Source organism: Dasypus novemcinctus, chromosome 13, assembly GCF_030445035.2.
Source record: "Dasypus novemcinctus isolate mDasNov1 chromosome 13, mDasNov1.1.hap2, whole genome shotgun sequence".
Lineage (NCBI taxonomy): Eukaryota > Metazoa > Chordata > Mammalia > Cingulata > Dasypodidae > Dasypus > Dasypus novemcinctus.
Window position 1 is genome coordinate 7,717,484 of NC_080685.1, and position 16,017 is coordinate 7,733,500.

The following is a 16,017-nucleotide window of genomic DNA, read 5'->3' on the forward strand; positions in this document are numbered from 1 at the left end:
ACACACAAACATCACATGCTCAAACAAAAGAAATAACATGGAGAAATGCAGTAATATAATCTAATACATAGTTAAGAGAGTGTACAGCTCATGAGTTGTAAAAATAAATATAAATAGGGAAAATTATATTTATGATGATATATATCCATATGAAACCAAAAATAATGACCACATTGAATCAAAAATACGTGAGTCCATAGTGATAGTCAAAACAAATTTAATAGTAAGGAAAGGGTTGGGAAAGCTATTTTTTTTTTACAGCAGAATAATAGCAATTAAAACAATAGAAGAATGACTAAATGAAGAAATTATCAACATAGAAACACAAATAGTATAATTGCCAAGGAGCAGAGATGATCAAAGAAGCTGGAAAATTCAGAGAAATATTATTATAGAACAGGATATTAACTACTCTCAAAGTACCTCTCTCCAGATTACTTCATCATAAATATAAAATAATGTATCTCTACAGTGCAGAGTTCTGCTAGACCCCTCCTTACCCGGGTGACCAGACCTAGGACCACAATAATGCTGGTGGACAAACTGGACATCATCCCTCTACTGGGATGTGCTAGGAAGCACACAACCTTTCAGAAATCTTGCCCAAAATGTTAATCTGAATTTAGTCTTGAGCAAAATAATCAAACAACTTCAGAATATAGAACATTCCATGAGAAACCTGACCTGGCCTCTTCAAAAAATTCAACATCACTATGAACTAGAACAACAAAACAGTGAGGACACACTTTTGGTTCAAAAGTACTACAGACTAAGTCCCTTGGTTGTGAACCAAAAATACATCCACACCATTGTGTTATTACAGTTGTCTGCGATGTTGGCTGTTTGAAGAGGACAAGTAGGTTGTCTTGTTGAATGGAATATATTCTGTAGTTGTCTGATAATTTCCTCCAGATTAAATTCAAGTTAAAATTGTTGAGCAAGGCCACAGCATAGTTAATGCTGTGTGCTTCCTAGCAATCCCATCTGCTGTCAAAAGATGTCCAATTTGACATGTTTCTTCCACCTGCTCCTTCCTCCAGTTACAAACAGTTGGGGTGGAAAGGAGCAAGGATTAAGGACACTCATGTTTGTCAAATTTGGCATTGGTCCCACAAAGTAGTAATCACATTTGAAGATGGAAAGAAGATGATTTTTCCAATCCATATACACTTTTGGACTAAAAATAAGAAGCGGCTGGTAGTTGTGACATTGATTCCCAGGGATGAATGGCTCCAAGGGTCTGTTTGGGCTTTGACTTGAACTGTTGTTTTATACTTTTTTTTTTTTTTTTCTTTTGGTCAGGTAGAGAAGGTACTTTTCAAAAAAATCATTTCATTCAAATTAGTAGCATCTTTCCAGCAGATCTTAATATCTAAGACAAAAAAGAAAAAAAAAATCAAATGAGATTCCTTGTCAGTGATTGCTGGTAGTTGAGCTGGACTGACTGCTAAATTATGATAGAGATCAGGCTTGTACTGAGATTCTGTTGAACTTATGATCCTAAATGGTGGAGCTGTGGAATGAATCAGGGGTAGTGACAGCCTCAGATTAAAGGAAATATGGCCCCCCTTAAAATACAGTCCAGCCTATAGAGGAAGACAGAGATCTGCCCAACCCATGCTAGGAACCAGCAATGGTCCTTCTCATCACTGCACAGAAGCCATGTCCGATCCCTACCACTCTTTCCTCAGCTGCCAGTTTTCACCCCTGTCCCCTTTGTGTAGAGCAAAATCAGATTTTCACACCTCCAGACTGGGATTGGGTTTAACATCAAAAATGCAAATTCAGAAACTGACTGCTGTAGGAATGAGAGGGCACATTGCTAGGAAACAGACCCTCCTCAAATTTGAAGTCCCAGGGTTTCCCTGTTATTGTGAGGCAAGGGGAGAGTGACCAGCCGGACAGCAGCTGTGAAACAAAGCAGAGTTCAGAAAATGAACAGGAGATGGAGTTGGTAGGGTGTGGCCTGGACCAACTTCAAGGTAAAAACAGGCAGAACTAGATGAGGTAATACCATCTCTTGGAGCAAATAAGGACGTAAAACTGCAGTGGGAGAATGAGCAATGATCCCACAGAAAAAGCAAGAAGGAAAACATGCCCCAAAGAACCACAGATGTGTGATTACCTCTGTCTGAGCATGAAGGCCAGGGAATCGGCATGATAACTTCCTCTTACTGAGTAGCAGTTTTCTTTTCAAAATCTTCTCTTTGAAGGCACTGGTGGCATCAGTGTGGCCAATGACTTGACACCCATGATTGTTGGCTGCCGGGTTCTCAAGAGAATCACACTCTAACTTGGGAGAGGTTTTCATGCCTATGGAAGCATCAAAACCCAGTTATGAAAAATAAAGACATGGCCAAACAGGTTCCATTGTTTAAAGCCTTACTATGATATATTTTTTCAGTCTAAGAGGGAGCATCAAAGAACATAAGTCTCTGGAAACAAACAAGGCCAATAGAAATTCCTGGCCTGGTAGAAGCACTTCAATATTAATTCCTTCTTGGTCATCATTCCATTAAACAATAATATACACAGTGTGAGTATAGACACTTCAGTAATTTCCTTCTTGTTGATCTCTTTTCCATTCAACAATAATAGAGTGCTAGGAGGAAACTGCTCCCAATATTGAATATTAAATAAAGGTCGAGTTACTAAAAAGGAATTGTCCATAGGTGGTGAGGGCAAAGGCAAGGAAATCACACTGGATGCAGACTGTTATTGGAAATGGAGAGACTGGAGTGAAGTTAAAACAATAAAAAATTGAAGGAAAACCCCATAGGAAAAAAGAACTGTGGAAGACTTATGAGTTTCAAGTGGAAGTTAATTCTCTTTATAATGGAGTACTCACAGGCTTCTTCTGGATTTAAGGTACTTGCTTAAATACATGATATATGTTATATATAACCCTTGTATAATACATATAGAAAATAAATATCATTTCTATGACATAAGATATGAGTGTACATATATATTTGTGTGTATATATCTAATTGAAAATATGATTAATGAGGATTTTAGTGATAATGAATATGGCATTCTAATCTCTCTTCTGGTAGGTGGAATTCAAAAATGTAGAAACAGAAGGAGAGAGAGATATCAGAGTGGGAAAATGATGACCTGTTAGGGACCAGATAGAAATCACAGGGTGGAGGAGAGTGAGAATAAAACTAAGAGTCCTACCTACAATGACTCTTTCTGCAAATGCTGGCATTTGGTCTGATTTCATGACATGGCCTGGGTAGGAAATGAGTAGGAGAAAGAACAACCAAGCTGGTGGCCTTGAGTCTTGTTTGCTGTTGTGAGAAATCAACAAGGAAAGGAGGGGCTAAAGGGAAGAGAAGATAACATCAAACACTTCAAGATAAAATAGCACTTGTGAGGACTGTGGGAAGATGGAGACAGACTAACAGGCAGAGCTGGGTGCACTCACAAAACAATGGAGAAAGAACAAAAAGGGGTCTGAGGGACCTGCTTTGGGAGTCACTAGTCCAGGACAGTGCTTCACAACTCTCAGGAGGGTGCAGAACAGAGAAAACCTAAAATAAGAAACATGAGTTCCCAAGCCACCCTAGCAGCCAGGAAGGGCTCCACTCCCCACCCCCAAGATATTAAATTCAGGTAAAACCCCTGTCTCAATGTAGCCAAAAGAGATTCCAACAGACATTGTCCTTCCTGTCAGCTGTCTCAAGAGAAAAGGAACCTGCATGGTTTTTCCTGTGGATTTGGCCAAAGAATCCACTTAGAACTCTAATCTGGATACAACATAGGAACACACAAAGCCAGGACTGAAACACCTCCATGGAAAAATGCATTGGCCAGCACCATCTCTTGGCCTGTCTGGAAACAGTATGAACAAAAACTGTTCTTGCTCTCTGTATCCATCCCCTGGGAGAAGATCTACACCACAAATGTGAGGCCCTGACCCAATTTTGTAAACTTATGATGGGCAATTTTTAAAGACTGAGAATAAGTTGAACCAAAGACCTAAGAAGAACTGTGGAAAAACTAGGCAAGAGAAAGAAATTAGCCATCAGATTAAACACAACACTGTACTCAGATGCCTACATATCAGCAAAAAAATTATAAGCCATACTAGGAAACAGGAAGAATGGCCCAGCCAAAAGAAGAACCAAATATTGAAAGGTATACAAGATTTAAGACAATCAGTGATAAACACACAACTCTTGTAAATCATTTAAAAAAATTAAAGGAAAACAGGATGAAAGAAACAAGGATCTTAAGAAGACACTGGGAGAGAATAAAAAATAATATAAAAGCCTGCAAAGAAAAATAACATGCCTTATGGAAATAAAAGACCCAGTGGATGAGATTAAAAATATATTAGAGGCACCTAAGAGCAGATTTGAATTGCTTGAAGGCACAATTAGTGTTTTCAAAGACAACATCTGAAATGGAAAAGAAAGGAGAAGAGAATAGAAAAAATGGAAGAGTCTCAGGGAATTGAATGACAAAGCAAAATGCACATTCACATTATTGATGTCCCAGAAGAAGAGAATGCAAAAAGGGAAGTAAGATCATTTTAGAATATAACTGAGAACATCCCAACCCTTATGAAAGATATAAAAATCAACATCCAAGAAGGACAATGCACTCCAAAAAGAATAAATCATCATAGGCCTACCCAAGACACCTACTAGTCAGAATGACAAATATCAGAGCTAAAGAGAGGATCCTGAAAGGAAAAGACAAAAGCAAAGAATCAGACACAAGGGAAAATTGACCGCTCATCAGAAGCCATGGCAGAGAGATGAAAGTGGTACGATGTATTTAAGGTCCTGAAAGTGAAAAACTGCCAGCCAAACATTCTGTATCCAGCAAAAATGTCCTTAAAATATGAGGGTGAGTTCAAAGCCTTCACAGACAAACAAAACCTGACAGAACATGTCACCAAGGGACCAGATTTGCAAAGGATACTAAAGGGGGTGCTGCAGCCTATCGGGGAAAAAAACTAGGATAAGAAATTTGGAGAAGAATTTAGAAAGGAAGACTATCAGGAAGGGTAAACCAAAGGGTAAGAAGACAAAAATAGAAAAATATAACAAGAGAAAGATGAAGGACAAAAGGGATGAGGCAAACAGAGTTTTCAAGTAGCCCTTCACATCTATCCAATGAACCCTGAAATATGGAAAGAACACTCCAGGAGTAGCAGAAAGTGGCAGAGAGGATTAAACAGAGTGAAACAGCAGCAGAAGTAAGATTTCTCACCAAAGTCAATTCCTGAATATGACTCTGAAAGTGATGAAATTGTTGCTGTTTGTGCATCTATTGCTGAGAAACTGAAGACGGCTTTGACAAGTAAAGAATGGTTATCCTGTCTGCTTCTGGGACTGGAAGACTGTAACTGAGAAGGAAGATGGTGCTCCAACACCAGATGATTCTGTTTTCATCAAAGCTTGATGAAGGAAAATGCATAGCATAAATTATTTGAATCTGTCTTTCATGATTATCATTTAAAATTTTAGACACAGGGACATTTGTTCTGCAGAAACAGGGCAAAAGTCCTGTTTGTTAGATAAGTTTTCCAGATGAAGCATATAAATCTAAATGGTAGCATTAGTGTACAATATTTGGATAATTCTTTGCTAAGTAATGGCTTATACTTAAGATTAGAATTCTGAGCAAAATGTTTATGATGTGTAAAATTAACCCAAATATATGGATGAATATATTTTGAAAATGCAACTTGAAAGGCAAATTCTTGAATAGTAATAACTAGGTCAGTGTTATTAAAATGTTGAATCATTGACTTTTGCTTTATGAGAAAGGAAATAAGTGATTGCCTTCTCTCCTAGAAATATACTGCTCTTACTATTCACTCTGTGTCCCTGGCTTCTGTAGAGTATGTTACAAGGCTTCAATGTTTTTTTATATGCATTTTCATTCAAAGTTGTGGTTTTGTTATATGTGCAATCTTTGAAAATTCAGCCAAAAAGACATCCAAATGTGAATATTCTGAAGTTTCTCTAAATTTTGATTTGTGCATAAGTTTTTGTCTATAAAGAAGTTATAACAATGGTAGTAGCCTCCTCCAGTATTTGTCAGATGTGTGAAGTAGTGATACTGTCACAATGATGAGTTTTTAGATTATTACTCTATGTAGGTTAGTCCTTACAACAAATGTGAATTTTTAATGAGCTTTTCATGTAACCTTTTTGTCATCTAAAAATTCTTTTAAAAATAAAGTTTATTTCTTTTAAAAAGAGCACTTGTGAAGTTCGTCTGTTCCTCATTTCAGAGAAGAGGGAATCCTTGTACAGCTGAGCACCTAGTGATTAACACAGTACAGATAAAGTAGATGTGATGTGCTGAAAGCTGAGCGTCACAAAAATTGGAGAAAAAGTAAGTAGATCCTGATGTGAAAAAAACTGAAGGCATGGCCACCGAAAGTGAGTGGAGATGACTATTTAAATGGAGTACCATAAAATAAGCTGCTTTGCATACTTTACTTTATGAAAGTATCTTTAAAAAAAATAAAGGTGTGGGGGTGAGCAGTGAGCAGAAAAAGAAGCTTGATTTATCAGAAGACTGAATTGTGTGTCCAGGATTTACACCTATACACAATGTGTGTAACAGGAGAAATTCACTTGATGAGGGAAGATAAGAGAAGAGGAAGAGAACCAGCAAACAGCCTTCTGAGATGCAGGGAAGGGAGGGTCTCGACCATAAAAATGTGTTACTTCAGATGTGATAATACATGTAAAATCAGAAAATAAGGGACCAGAGAAATACAATGCTAATATTACATACTCCTGCCATTTACTGAACAATTTTTATTAAAGTATGCATTACGAAATATTATCTTGCTTAATGCTCCTATAGGAGGTGGATATTATTTTTCTGGTTTCACAGATGATGAAACTGAGATGAAAGGACCTAAAACATGAGTAACATGGGCAAGTAAAAAGGGTGGTAAGTGCCCAGGCCATATCTGATCCTAAATCCAATGAACTTACTGACCTTGCAGTTTTAGAGAATCATGAGATTCAGGGAGAGCTTACGCAAGCAAGGGAGAGGTCCCATTCTTTACCCAGATCACTTCCATGAAGTACAGGCTGGCTAGAGTGTCCTATTCTTCTCTTATTTCCTACTTGGCAAAGATGACCATTTGTTTGCAGGCTCAGTATTGGCTGTGAAGCTCCAGATGGTGGAGAAAGGACTGAACCTAGGTCTGTAATCCCCACTATCCCACTGGCACTGCAGCTGCAGTTGGAGGCAGTTGCTAACCAAACGGCTTGGCATCAGCTGCAGCTGCAAGCCTTGCATATATGAGATGGGATGGCCCATGTGTCCAATCAGGGGGCCTGGGTGATAGGCATCACAGTTGGGAGCAGAAAGCAGAAGAGGTATTTAGGATAATCAATCTAAGTTCTTTCTCTGATAAACTCTCTCCAGAATACCCTTCTTTTTCCTCCCAGTGACAGTACCCTGATCCTCAATATCTAGGCAAAAATTACAGGCACCACTGTGTGAAGATGTCACTTTTCATAGGGTGGCAGGGGATACTGAGACGAAAATTAGTGCCACTAAGAGGACAGTATCCAATGGCATGCATGGGGGTGTGTGTGCAAATGAATGCCACTGTCACAGCCCATGCTGGTGGAGCATATGGTCTGGCACTCAGGTGACATCGCTCCAAGGACAAACCACCTTAGAAAAGAGAAAGACTGGTGCAGATCTGAGGAACAAAGGGGGTAGACAGACCCCAAAATTAGAGTCAAGAGTGCTGATTCCTTGGACAGCAATATGTGCTCAAGGCACCCATTTCAGGGAAAAATATTCACAAGAATATTTCAGGGGAACTGAGATGTCCCATTTTAAAGAGGGAGCTCTTGGAGACACCTGCATGCAAGTGTTGCCCTGGTGCCTGTGATTCACTTGATCCTTTCATTCTACAGACCCTGCCAGTTTCCTCTCCCCTCCATTACCCAGAGATGGCTGGGGTGACAGGTATGAGACAGGAGATGAGGAAGTGTGAAGATAGCTGATTCTGATATCTGTGGTTAAATCTCTTCTAGAGGCAGTTTCAAAAGGAGATGGTTTGACAAGGGGCATCTACAGCCACGTGTCTTAGCCTGACAGAAGTGTGGGGCACAAAGAATGTACAGACTCCCTGAGATCCAGTAGGAGACCTTTTCTCTATCATAAGTGTTCCCTATGGGCCTGATCTAGAAGAGAGAGGACTTCCAATTCATTATATCTGAGGGCCAGTTTACTGGGAGGTTCCTGGGAGCTAAGCAGTCCATGGCAACAGGAAGGAGTCAAAGGGCTTTGTTACATATTGGATAGGATCTGTGATCATTTTGGGGGAAGGGGAGAAGGTCCATGTCCAATGCTGACCTTGAGGTGAAGCCCCTCACACAGGCCATGAACATGGACTTTACCTCCTGACACTTCTTAGCGAGGATAGAATGGGGCTCAGTACCAAGGATTATCTAAATATCTCCTAAATTAGAGTCAAGGCTGTCAACCTCCTCGCACAGTCACAGGTTCTCCAGGACATTGCTCCTAGTTGAATATTAGCAACAACACTTCTGGAGACACATGATTCCCCAACTTAAAAGGGAACTCGCGCCAACGCAGGCTACACACATGAGTCAAGAGGGTTCAACAAATGTAACGAATGTCTCATGATGATGGAGGAGATTGTTGTTAGAGGGGAGGAGAGGGGAGAGGGGGTGCGGGTGCAGGGGACCTCACATACTTGAAGGTAATATTAAAAAAATAAACACACACAAAAAAGAGGGTCTGAGAGTCAGTCTTGGATCCTTCACACCCTCCATCATGGCTGCCTTGGAAGTTTGACCCACCCATTCTAGCAGACTATAGGTAAAATCAAATTAGTATGAATGGAAAAAAGCCTGACACATCAGAGGCATGAGCTTATGATTTGATCATAGACATATTTTATAATCAAGTTTAGTGTCTAAAATGAAAGCGAAGACAGAGTATATAAATGACGAGATGAGAAAGGGAAGAAAAAGAATGAAAAGCCTTCTGAGAGTCCGGCGCAAGTTCATTCTCTTCCAAACGGTGTACTCACGGGCTTCGTCCAGAGCCAAGTCCAATTTATAGTCGTCGAACAGGAAGCCGCCGCTGCGGCCAGGCCCGAGGGACCCGGGCAGGTCAGGAAGACTCGAGGGAGCCAGGTAACGCTCCTCCACGGAGTCCTCGAGGACTTCCTTCACTGTCTCTGCCTCTTCCTCTGGGCGGTAGAACCTGGTAGAGTTGACGAGAGAGACTTGAAACCCAGAAGATGACACGGCACAGAACCACCAGGTCCTGACAGGAGGCTTGAGAGAGAGGCCAGAGCAGGCAGAGGCTAGGGCCACTCGCCATGGAAGCGAGCCACCCTCCTGGGACCAGGGCACACCGTGGTGCCTTAAGGAAGGGCAGGAGCGAGGGAGAGGCAGGTGACGAGTCACCTGTACACTGGCCACAGACTGCCTGAGGGAGGGGGCTCGGCTCCCTCTGTAAGGCCCACAGCCATGATGGCACAGAGCACCCCGGGACGACTCGGAGAGGGACTTCAATTGTCGTTGTTTCCTGGGCAGAGGCCTAAGGAATACTTGTCCCTGAGGCGCTGTAGTTTCTTTCAGACCAACGCCTCCGACGTCTCTTTCTCGGAGCGTTTTCACATGTACGAGATACCTTTTCTGCACTTACATCCTTTTTTACAAGAAATCTGCCAAAACCTAAGGCAGAGAGTGCTGCAGGCAGACAGACATCCCGGCGTGCTCCGACCCACCCAGGGGAAAACAGGCGGTTTCTGTGAGTGGAGACAACCCCTGAGGCCAGTTATACTAGTTCACCTGAGGTCAGACTGGCCACGCCAGGACCGTGAAGAGAAGAGAAGGGAAGAGAAGAGAAGAGAAGCCTGACTAGAGAGAAGGACACCAGCCCTGGTTACGCGCATGGAATCAGTTCCGTACGCACTAGAATCTGGGACTACGCTGGACTTCTCTGCCTGGTCTTTCTGGGAGGTACTGTCCGAGGTTTCCCCGCTAAGGACCCTCGCCTGATCTTTCACTCTTACCCGGCATCCAGCGGCAGCTCTTCCTCACCCGCCGCAGCCTCGCGATTTTCTGCAAACAAATGAACAAATGCCCGGTCATGCACAGAACTGCCTGAGCTGCGCTTGTTATCAAGACAATAGCCTAAGTGACTAAAAGCCTCCATAGTTGTATTTAAAGACATTTCAATCAAATGGGTTTCTTATCCATGTGGTAAAATGTTCCCGATCTGTACCATTGTCATGGTGTGTTGTATCTCATATAGGAGTAATATTAAAATTGGTCTTTACTTCAACTCTTTGAACTTACCAGCTCATCTCCATCCTCCGATATTGGTGTTTTCCAGAGACGGTAGCTCAATGACACATCAGAGCTCTAGCATTGAACCCCTTCTGTCTTTAATGTATGGAAAAGTCATTCAGGGGCACTTACTTCTACACATTTGATCCTTCATGGAGAGCTAGAAGTCTGGTTCTACTGTGTTAATATAGGAAATTTATTATTGAAATCATTTTATATAAACTACCCTATACTACCACATCAAATACGTACACTTACACAAAACACAGGGTCTTTATAGTATTTTGAAGTGAATTCATAAATTTTACATTTTTGCTGATACCATAATTGTGAAACACACTCGGGTTCATATTGCTGGTGTGGAAACCCAAATTCCTGAGTGAGAAATCAAACCCTGATGCCTACACAGAAAGGATGGGTAAAGTTTCGTATCTACTCCAGAGTTCCTTCAGTCTCACATTACCTCTTCTCAGCACCTTACTTTGGTCAATTAAAGTTCTTTGGGTGCTTCTTACTTCCCCAAAAGCCATGTTCTATTGAGTAATGAAGGAGACATATGTAATAATGTGACCTAAAACCTAGTTATTTATTTTCTGAGCTCCTGTGCAGGCAATCCTGATTGCTTTGTGGCCACAAATGCCCCCTGTGAAGGCAGAGAGCAGAAACAGTTGTCCTTTCCAGAGGTGGGGAGATGTGGCTCTCTTTTGACCCTGGCAATCAGAGCAACTCTGGGTCCTCAGGGCCTGTGGCCAACTTACCTGACTGCAGCTCATGATAGAGGCTCTCTGCCAGCTTGCCTCCTTGATCCAGTTTCTCTCTAAAGTTCTCCCACTGGGAGCTGTCAGGTTCGCTGTTGGTGAGTAGGTCTCTGAAGAGCTGATGGAGCATGTAAGAGACATCTCTCCCTACTTGCAGTTTCTGCCTCATCTGGAGCAGCTCTTGCAGTTGATCATGAATTGGGGAAACGTGTTTCCTATGATGGGACATGAAAGAAAGTTTAAAAATGCAAAGAGGTGAATGATTGTTTCTTTCTTTGTTTCTTTGCTTACTGTTTTTTAGACAGTATCAGGGATCAAACCAGGCACATCACACTTGGAATGTAGGCGCTTAACCACTTGAGCTACAATCGTTCCCCTGCTTGACTGGCTTTAATGATTTAAAAGACTTTTTTGAGAATATCCCAAAACTTTTCCACAAAATTTCTATCATGTTTGGTGAAATGTGTCTTACAAAGAGAACGAAAAGTTTAAAAAAACAAAAAAGAGAAAAATGGCCTCCTTATCAGAGCCTCTCCTAAAAGAGTCTGTGAAAAATCCCTAGCCCCAAACCCCACTTCATTCTTCTGAAAACAAAACCAGATGGTTTTTGACTCTGCTTCCTAAGGATTCCGCTTCATACCTTCTCTCCTCAGAGAAGCCCATTTCATGATTTGACCAAGAGTGTATTATGCAGAAAGGGGACAGAGAGCCAGGCAGACTGGTGGGAGAGGTACAGCTGGCATGAACTGGAGGGATGAAAAGACAAAAGGAAGGGTTAAGAAAACATTGTTTTCAATCGAAAGAAGACAAGCCATGATCAGTCAGAAGTAAAGTAAAAAGAAAGGAGGGTCTGCGTAAGAAATGGAGACCATATTTTATGATAGAGCTGTTTAATTTTTGGATATATATCTGGCCAAGCTGTACTTCGCTTGTACATTTCTGCCCTTGCCCTTGCTCTCTTTCTCTCAGCTGAGCTGCCCCATGGCAGAGCTTTATCCACCTTCCCTCCTTACCCCAGTCTCACAGCAGGTGCAGGCTTCTCTGCTAGCTCCTCCTCCTCAAACTGCAGCTTCTCCCCCAGCACGGATTCCAGGATGTCTTTATATTGTCCAGGCTCTGAGAAAAGAGAGACATGATGGCCTCACTTGAAGCTGGACATGCTGCCTTCAAGGGAGGAGGTAGGGTCCATCCCTTAGTGAAAAATAACCCAAGTGTGAGACTCAACGCTGGGATTTCCATTTTTTAATTCCTCCATCTCCAGCTACATGGCATGATTCCTGATCATTTCAGAGATGAGAAATGAGAAATGAAAATCTAGCCCATGGAAACACAGAGTAACTGGAAAAGGCTGATTCAACTGCAATGAATCAAGCAAAATTCATGTTCCCCAGGTCTCATGGTGAACCCTGGGCCCCTTTATCAAGGTTCATCACCCCTCAGGTAGAGCGAGAAGCAGAAAGCTAAAGGGGAGAACTGTGGCAGACTGGGGAGGCCCCCAAAGACTATCACTTTTGTTCTACTGTGAGTTTCAAGAATTTCAAAGATTACACAGATAATATAGATTATCTAGAAACTATTATGTAAAGTATAAGGCTCAAGGCCCATAAGTGCCTAGAACAAAGGAGACCAAACACTAGTACATTTGCTTTCAATTACAAGTAGAAGAAATAATAGTAAAATATTATACAGTACACCTGGCTCTGCTGCGAGAGCTTTACAAAATTTAACTAATCTCTTTGTTTAAAAACTTAATGAGGTAGGTACTACTGTAGAACTATTTTAATAGGTGGGGAAGTGAAGGTTACAGAAGACAAACAAATTGGATCTGAACCCAGGAACTCTGGCCCAGGTTCCATGCTCTTCTTCACTGTACTGTTACCTTCACTCACAGTTCATGGGAGATATGTTTCTTCTTCAACTGCATTTCCCCCCCAACATTTATATTATATGAAAAAAGGACAGCAGTGCAACTCAGTTTATCCATTCCTCAAAGTGTTCCACTGAGTAACATGCTTTAAGTTTCACTTTCCTGATTTTCAGGCATTTTCAATAAAGCAAATCCCCTCTATTGGTTTATACAAAAATAACTATAGGAAAATGAAGCCAATTCAGGTTCAGCGTTGACAAGATGCCATCGATTCATTCTGTGGTGCATGTCCCCTTGTTCTCATTATCCCTTCAGACCAGTGGGTTTCCAAATGTGAAGGATGACTTTGGGGAGGGAAGGGGCTTTCCCTGACACCGCGACCTGGGCTTTCCAGGGCTTGGTGTCTCCTCCACTTAGCCTCACTCTCAGCTTGCCCATGTCTCCTAGCTCAGATGCTGAAGCCCACCCAGAGCTCCTGGCTGCTCTGAGGCATGGAGGCTCACCAGTTCAGGGAGAAGCAGGCAGGAAATAACAGATACTTTGATTCTCCCAGATTCACACTCAACCACACCACAGAATGGAAAATGGCTTCCTTGGACTTAAGTGGAAGGAGACACTGCCCTCAGACACAGGACTTCCTTCTCACCAGGCAGAGAGGCATAGGAAGTTCAGGGAGGAGCAGTCTCCTCTTTAAATTCCTTCAAGGCAAGCATGGTGTCCTAATGTGACATTTCCACAGGGTAACAGGAACAGTGCTTTCCCAAGGGGGCCTCCATAGAAGGATCAGTTGATAGAAGCCCGTTAGTCCCAGGATATCTAGACCAACAGTCATGTCATTTCTCCAGTATCTGATCCAACAGAGCTTTCTAGAGATATTGTGTCACCCATGGCCAAGAAAAATAACAGTTTTGGGCCTCCTCTGAGAACTCATAAAGTGAGATCTGAATTCTTATTCTTTCACTCTCACTGCTAACTTGGAAAATTAGTTTTACTTCCCTGTGCCTCAGATTTTCCACCCTCTGCAAATGGAGAGAAAAATACATATTATTTCAACCTAATGATTGTGGCCTGGATGAAGTTCTTTTTGAGGTAGGGTAGAGAAGAATAAAACCTGGACGGTCTTTATATTATCACAGGGAAGACAGAAAGTCCATCACCACCCTGGGAGTCTGGACCCTATCGGACTTACTGTATTTCTGTAGCTGGTTGGCCAGGGAGTATGCAGTCGCTTGGGATATAAGGAATTTCTCTGTGAGGTCTCTGAAATCCTGTTTGCTTTTGGCCAGCTGGGAGCACAACTTCCGGTTGACTTCCTGGATGCTCATTTCTGTCCTGGGAGCACAGGAAGTGTGGAGAGAGACTGCCATGCTGAAGCAGGTGGCACAAGAGTGGAGGCCAGGACTGGGGAGAAAGTCAAGCACATGATGGATTAAAAACAAGTGAAATGAAGTGTTGAATCAGGAAGGAGAGATGAGGATACTGTAATTCTTAACTTACTGTTAGGAAAACTTTGATCAATTCTCTACAGCTCTTGAAGGTCCTTAACACACAAAACAAGTTCAAGATGCCAAAGCACCAAACCTTAGGCACTGCCTGGGGCTCAGCCTCCAACAGGAGAGCTGGAGGGAAGGCCCAGTGCTCCAGGTAACTGCCTGCAGGCTCAATAACAGAATTAGAAGGTGGGGGTGCTGTGGAATGTTGGGAACCTATGCCTTCCAGTTGCCTAGGGCAACTGATACATGAGGTCAACTGGTTCCCTCTAAAGGTCACCACCCATGGGGTCCACCCCTTCAGCAGTCCCTCTCAGTTTATGTGTGGCCTTGTGCTGGTACCACCCACCTAACACTTGCCAAAAAATCTAGGCATTTCTCATTATTCATTCTTGTATAGATAAAGAATATCAATCACTCCCCAAATCCTTATTTTCTTTAGGGCTTCCCTGAAGTCATGCCACCTCCTTTTAAAATTCAAACAGATTTTTATCTTTGGCAAAAATGGAAAATTCTCAGATTAACATTGTTCTTCTCTGGGTTTCCTTTATTTTATATATCTTCTTAAAAGTATAGAAAAAATAGCAACATATTATATAAAAAGTAAATGATTAAATACTTCTAAAAATGTTTACTTTACCTTCTTTTTCTGTATCCTATATTTCTTTTCTAAGTATGGGAAGCCTGGCTGGCTTTTCATTAAATTCACCTACAGACTGTCAGCCTACCACGTAACCCTCATTCTACATGAGTGCGAAGCTTTGCTTTTACACTTCAGTAAACATTACATTTCGTACTCTTCCATTCTGTATTTTATTCAGGCCCCACAAGAGTTGTTTCCAAGATGTTCAAGTGATTAAAATAGTTGATCTTTCCTTAAATACTTGCCAACCCAATGCTACTTACGTGTTTTTAATACACCACATATTGAATAGAACAGGACTCAAGAACAGGTGTAAGGAATATTTCTTGCTAGGATGCTCGTGTTGGACTAAAACCAGAACATGGTAAGACCAAGTCATGACTCTGGGGTAGGCGGTGAACCCCAGGGAATGTGAACTATGGGGCTCAGTGTCAGAGAAGGTTAAGGAGCATTAGGCAGGCATAGGATACTGATCCCCTGGGTCATTCTTCGGTGACTCTCCCCACATTTTCTAGTCATCCCTTTCTACCTGGGTTTTGTAAGCCTGGCTCACAGATGAACTCCCTGTGGTAGCCTCTCTTCATTTGAGTTGCTGGATTTACCTGAGTTGAAGGTGACATGGGTGTGACTATGAGCCTTTGAGCAGTCATGAAAAAGGACAAAAGCAGTCAGGAAAGGGAGAACGGGATCAACTACTTCCCCCACTTTCTTTTTAAATAGGAGGTACCAGGCATTGATCCCAGAACCTCATACATGGGATGAAAGCACAGAACAAATGAGTTATATCTGCTCCCCAATAGGAGCTTTTTGTTGGATTCTTTGCTTTTTAGGAGGTGCTGGGAACTGAACCCAGAACCTCATATAAGGGAAGGAAGTGCTCAATACTTGAGCTATATCCTCTTCCCTGCATCCACCCCTGCCTAATAAT

General features: G+C 41.9%; 2 long non-coding RNA genes across 2 annotated transcripts; both read right to left on the reverse strand.

Moving 5' to 3' along the window:
- Positions 1 to 1,297: 1,297 nt before the first annotated feature.
- Positions 1,298 to 9,422, reverse strand: LOC131273129 (uncharacterized). The gene is made up of 3 exons (XR_011645310.1): positions 9,062 to 9,422; positions 2,126 to 2,313; positions 1,298 to 1,372 (listed from the first exon to the last, which is right to left on the reverse strand). It is a non-coding gene; the product is annotated as an uncharacterized lncRNA (long non-coding RNA).
- A 2,713-nt stretch (positions 9,423 to 12,135) lies between these two features.
- LOC131273127 (uncharacterized) lies at positions 12,136 to 14,543 on the reverse strand. The gene is made up of 3 exons (XR_009180289.1): positions 14,454 to 14,543; positions 14,146 to 14,357; positions 12,136 to 12,205 (listed from the first exon to the last, which is right to left on the reverse strand). It is a non-coding gene; the product is annotated as an uncharacterized lncRNA (long non-coding RNA).
- Positions 14,544 to 16,017: the final 1,474 nt, after the last annotated feature.